Raw genomic sequence first — 6,340 nt, forward strand, 5'->3', positions numbered from 1 at the left:
AAGTAACGTGTTATGGCAGGAAAGTTCAATCTGGTATATTCATTTTAATGTCACCTTATATAGAATGTGTGTTAAACTTGTGATTTCTGCATTGAGTGACTTCTGCCTAGCAGATACCAAGAAGAGGCCCCTAGGGTCTCTCTGTTAATTATCAATAGTCCTTGCAATCAACAGGGGAATTCCCAGATACATTTTCAGATATAAGGCAGTTAAAGTATTGTAGAATTAATGTTTATCTCGTACACATCCTGCAGGCCTTGAGACTTGGGTCACCCAGCAGTAAACAAGATAAACGTCCTTTTGAGCTTATCAATAAAATGTATTCATTCCTAGTAAGCTGACTTTGGGGTGAAGGGAAGTTCAGGGAAGCCATTAAGCGATAAGAACAATTAACTTCTGTTAAAGATACATGATAGGATGTTTGTGTGTGTTGAAGATGTTTGGGGGGAATGAGTATGTGTCCTGTCAAAGAGTCCTCTGTCATGACTCCAAATCACTGATTGGGGGATCTGCCTGAGGGCAGAGGGACAGAAACACACACACACACACACACACACACGCACAGAAGCAACATGGAATCAACAACTGTGGACTTACTACTTGGGGTCCCGCCCAGAAGTGAAACCGACCAATGGAACACTGCCAACTCACTGTCTAGCTTGCTCAGAAGTGAACTCTGTGTATAAATGTTGTGATCATTTTGAAGATCGGCGCTCTTGTTTTTGACTGGCCGTTCCTGAAACGTGTCTCACACGGTGGTAGAACCTGAGCCCGGAGTACTCTGCAGAGTGTTTCGTGATTAGGTGAAGTATTTGTATGATTTTGCCATTAAAGCAGATTATTGTTTAACCCTTATCCTGGCTGCTTTTAATTTTTCCTTCTTTTGAGAACCCGCTCATATAGGAACGGCGCGGAGCAGAGATTCTGCCCCAACACTAGCAGGCTCATAATTATAAGGTTGTGGTCCGTCATATGCATTTGAATATTCATGTTCAACTTCTTCTGTGTCGAAACTAGCATTGGGATCCATGTTTATTAATATGTTACACCGGCCGCTCTCCCCCTTGTGTCCCCCGTGTTACGTCACACGCGGGAGGTCACGTGCCGAGGCTTTTTTATGCGGAAGTGAACATTTCTTACAAAAACGACGCCAGATGTCACTGTAGTGTATATTTCTGTATATTTTTGGGAAAATCTAGTGTATTCATCATTTTCCTACACATTTATTCACAGGTGTCTTTAACCTGGAAGGTGCTCTTTAAGTAGAAAATATGCTAATGTGGCGTTAGCCTACCTCCCGCCCCCTTAGCACCTGGTGGAGGGGGCGATAGGCCACTCTTCAAATGTTTCACAAAATACTTACCATCATGACTACTCTTACTGTTTAACATTTTGGTTTACTTCATGTTAAGGCTAATACAAATGACAAGCCTAAGTAATGTAATGTAATGCTAACTAACATGCTCGCTACTAGCTAGGTAGCTAACTTGACTATGTTCCATGCAAAACATGTATATTACCTGATATGTTTGGTCCAACGACTCATGGTCCTTTCATAAGACGGGAAGAGATAGAACGAGCAAGTGGTATGATCTCTTTTGTGATTACAACCTGGTACAAAGCACACAGGCACCTTGTAAAAATGAATTTATTGGAGCCATCTCTTATATTTATTGGAGGGAATAAATCAGTCTTCTTCTTCCTCTTTGCTTTGCGAGTCGCAACCAGTCTTGGAGAATTATCGCCTTACGCGACCCAGAATGCATTTGGGATTTGTAGTCTTTCTAGTTGCGTATTTTTCATAGTCTTATATTTCAACAGTTTTACGACAAACTGTGACTTTTTTTACATGGAAATTATTGTTTAAGATTGACAAACATCATATGTGTCATTTGTGGCACAATTCAAACGGGATCAAAAGATAACTTTTCTGTATCCATTGACTTCAATGTATAATTTTCCGCTTCCGGGGTCCCATGGAGGCTCCCGGAAGGGGAGGGACTTCGCCTCTCTATAAGGGCAAAGAGGCGGAGCCGAGGCGGGACCTCCTGCCACAGAGCTTAAAGTTACAGAGCTAGCTGAAGTTACCAAGCTAAGCTAACATGCTCCCCATCGGCACACTGCCGTGGTATTTTACGTTTCTAAGGTAAGCGGACATGAAACTATTAAGAAAAACTATAAATAATAATCTAAGTTATTGAGTTTTTAGCATAATACTTCAGAATCTTAAAATCCCTTAACGTTTGTATGCAATTTTGCTAAATTCAACATTGGAATCAAACAAATATTAATATGTTTGCATCACATTAGTTATTTATATTTTGATATCACTTAATTATATGTTTAATACATTTAAGTCAAGCTAAGGTACATGTGATGGTAGCTAGTTAGTGCTCTTACCTGTGAGACCTCCTCCAAACAGCATAATAACCAGACTGTATCATTAAAACTAAGTACCAGTTATAGATCCTTGACTTTAGAAAAACAAATTCAAAAGACAACATGTATTTAAAGACCAATCTTTATTTGAATGTGCCTCTTAACCTGATATATTAGTTATACAGTAATAGTATTGACAATCTAAACAAACTGAGCAACTCAACAGTCAACTTTATGTTTCTTATTGTCTAAATCATTTGTTATTTTCATTTTCCCCCTCTCATATTCAGTGTGGACGGATTGAGACAGCGTGGTGTCCAGAAAGTTGCAGAGACTTCAGGGAGAAACCTCCGTCTGATGGATGTCCTGTCTGTTGGTTTGGAGAGGACTGAGGGTCTTTCCTCTGCGAGGGGGACTGGGGGGAGGGACTGATGGAGGAGCCCATGCTGGGCAAAGCTGATACCAACTGCACAGGCCTAATCTGTCACTTTATTTGACTAAATGTGTTTACTTATACATTTAATAGGTTTACACCTTCTGTCCATATGTGCGTTTAATTTAAAACATTTGATTAACTTTTGGTTCACATTTCAATAAATTGTATTTGTATTTGCACTCCTTTTGTCCATTATTCTTACTGAAAATGTTAGATTACACATTCACATCTGACTGAAGATTGGCCCTATTTTATTGTGACGTTGCAAACTCTGCGGTACAAGGCACAAGCGAGGCAAATAGAAATAATCCGCTGATGGAGTGTAGATGTGGAAATAGGTGCATTCGATCAGCTGACTGTTTTTACAATAAAAGTAGTTTCTTAGTGTACTGGTCTTAAAATCTCATAGCATCAGCTTTTAATTTTCCTCTTGGATGTTCTTCTTGACCCTCAGAGAAGGAGAACATGTCGTGTCTTTCAGGCAGGTCCTTTCCTAACAAAGATTACAGGAAACATAAAACATATTATTGCAGAACAAGTGTGTTATTTATGAAAGCGGTGTGTTTGTGTGTTTAGGGGCTGTAGATATAATTATTCTGTAATTGTAATTTGTATTTTAACAGTGAGCTACAAAGACAATGAGATTATGAATGAACAGTATGAAGTTCATCAACATTGAAATATATGTTATTATCAAAATAATATTGAACTGTTATCAAAATGTAGTGCAACTGTAGAAGCTTGCTCTGTTGTCTCACTGAAAGAATAACTTTTACCACGTTTTTTACAGACAATATTGAGAGATAAATAGTAGCAGTTCTCACTATGTGTTAAATATCTTTGCCTTTAATACATTAAATTAGAAAGCTGACAAAATCATATTGCAGTATTTGTACCTTTGCTGAAGTTCACTGCTGTGAGGAGTCCAGTTCTGTCTCTCACTCTCTGGTCCAGCCTGTCTGCATCACCTGGACACCTTAAACAAACAGATATATATATGTAAAGTACCATGTGTACAAACAATATAACTGATTCTCTTCTGTTGAACATGTTGGATTGTGTATTGTCCGAGTCAGGGTCCTTTTTATTTTACTGTAACTTTGGAAGTTGAGTTACCAATGCTTGCTGTTTATTTGATACCAATTTGGTAATGCAATTCATAAAAACAACAAGGTTTGGGTTTGTTCTTCAGATGACTGTGATGTTAACGTGTAAGCTCAATAATGAACTCCAGCTCAACCAACCATAATGTCATATCTAAGTAATCATCTTGAAATATGACATTAATAATTGTAATATACACACATCTTATTGTGAGGTTGATTTCACATACACTACTTCGACATTAGCTTGTCTACATACTTGACCATAGGCAATTTAAATTAACCTTAGCGATGCATACAGTTCCTACCTAAATAATAATAATCTCTCTACAGTAAGTTACAAGGATGACCTTATTTTATCTCCTTTACCTCAAACAGAAGCCGTTTGTTGTACAGTATTATCCTACTTAACACTTGTCTATTTCGTTTTAACCTATATAAATATAGTCTATGATTTTAACTTGGAGGCTACTATTAGCATCGTTAGCACCGATGTAGCTACCACTCGCTTACACGCTAACCCAAGCCGTAACCTTAATTACGTAGCTGATTAAAATCATTAACACATAAATAAGTACTCGGATTTCACTTACCGCAAAACCGCATTCATGCACCGTCTGTTTCAACCGCAGAGCGAGTCACAATAGTCCGATATATAAGCATGAAGAAGAAACAAACACGGCCGGGGGCAAGTTGTGTTCCCTGGATGAGCTGAACAGGCAGAGTGCCTGTAGCTTCACGGAGCAGCTAGCAGAGAGACATGAAGCTAACAGCAGCAGTCACTTCACAGAGCCGTCACTCAATGTGACCACGCCCTAATTTATGCAAAAACGTTAAGACCTAATATAAATAAAAGGGTCGTGTTAGAAAACAATTCACTCACAGATCCATAATCATGAAGGTGGAATCTAACTATATTCATAATAATATTTATTGCATCCATGGGTAGAAACATGTTTTTTCTGCTGTAAAGTTGGGCATTTTAACATGGGGGTCTATGGAAATTGCTCCTTTCTGCAGTCAGTCCCTATCGGCCAATATATGAACTGCAGTGTGTGCCACTTCCGTATTGGCGTCCCGGCTCTTCCACAGAGTTTGCCGCTTGGCCTAGACACTGGTGATGATGATGCTGAAGATCTGGATTTGATGAGGAGATGGGATGAAGAGGAGGTGTGATGAGGTCTTTGGATTAGCTCTCCTGGCTCTGGATATGATGAACGGAGGTGGGTGGAGAGGAGGCGGGAGGCAGCATGAACACCTGCAATCACAGCTGACTGCAGGAGAGAGGAGAACCATTTTAAAGTTTGGCTGCAGCACGGTGATTGGCTGCTGGAGATTGAGGTGAATGTAATAGGTTAAAGACAGCGCCCGTGATGAGCTGATTATAAGCAGCTGCGGAGTGAATGTATACATGCCCAGTCTTCCTGAAAGAACTTGCGCTGAGCTTCATATAGTGACAAGTGTTCAACAGTTCTATATCGTATAAGGCTTCGCCCTCTAAGGCTATCGCTATTGGGTAATCTCCTATGAGTGGCGTATATACTGACGTGGGCCCCACCTTCGGGCTCACTTCCGTATAAATAGGAAGTAGGCCCTACAATCCACTCCCACTTTTCTTCAGCACTCCGTTGCAGAAGCACTTTCAGGCACAAAGCTCTTTTCAGAGCTGTTTACTAAAAAGCAAACATTCCTGGTTCCCCTGGGCCCATCCTCCCTCTCCTCCGTCGGGGGAAACAGGGCGTGGCCCCGGTGTCAACCCGACATATGAGTTACGACCGGAGCTCATGGTGTGAGTCCTGCCGGGGATTAGAGCACGCAAACGCGGCTCTCACTCCCCAGTTGTCGTGCACTCATTGTGTTCGTCTCCCTCTGGCCCACAGACAGTGGAGAGCGGACGCTCTCACTGCTGCGGCCGAGGATGATTGGCTAGTCCAGGTGTCTTACTCTGTGGACCAAGCCCTTTATTTATTGGATCTGAGTGGCGGGCAGCAGTCAGGCGACTCTTTCCCCTCCATTCACGAATCACAATGTGGTTCCCCCGCCCTGTCTCCCTCTAATCCGGCGGGGGAGACGGGGCAGGGGCCCGGTGTCAGCCCGGTAGCCGAGCCTAGGTTCTGCCGTCGATAGCCGGTATTCTCCAGGAACTCCCGGAGATCATCGGAAAGGCAGCCGCCTAATGAGATCTCCCCGTTCCCCCGGTTCAGAGAGGAGCTCTCCTCCGGATGACATAAAAAAAGCGGCATAAGCGGCTGCCTCACGGCTCAAACCGGCTGTCTTTAAAAACCTGTCAGTTAATTAGACAGCCCGGGTTTGTTTCCTATGTTACATATGTGCCTCCTACACACACCTCCGCTCATTCCTCAAGCAGGTTTGAGCGTGAACCTCAATGTCCGGTTTACGAGTCTTCTCCTAAACGGCGACA

At 41.8% G+C, this 6,340-nt stretch overlaps 2 long non-coding RNA genes across 2 annotated transcripts; one reads left to right on the forward strand and one right to left on the reverse strand.

Moving 5' to 3' along the window:
* The first annotated feature begins 2,055 nt into the window (after positions 1–2,055).
* Positions 2,056–2,994, forward strand: LOC307040785. The gene is made up of 2 exons (XR_013808611.1): positions 2,056–2,146; positions 2,670–2,994. It is a non-coding gene; the product is annotated as an uncharacterized lncRNA (long non-coding RNA).
* Positions 2,995–3,121: 127 nt separating this feature from the next.
* LOC307040783 lies at positions 3,122–5,254 on the reverse strand. Its single transcript, XR_013808610.1, has 3 exons — positions 4,512–5,254; positions 3,712–3,791; positions 3,122–3,308 (listed from the first exon to the last, which is right to left on the reverse strand). It is a non-coding gene; the product is annotated as an uncharacterized lncRNA (long non-coding RNA).
* Positions 5,255–6,340: the final 1,086 nt, after the last annotated feature.

Source organism: Notothenia rossii (assembly GCF_949606895.1).
Source record: "Notothenia rossii genome assembly, chromosome: 5".
NCBI classification, from domain to species: domain Eukaryota; kingdom Metazoa; phylum Chordata; class Actinopteri; order Perciformes; family Nototheniidae; genus Notothenia; species Notothenia rossii.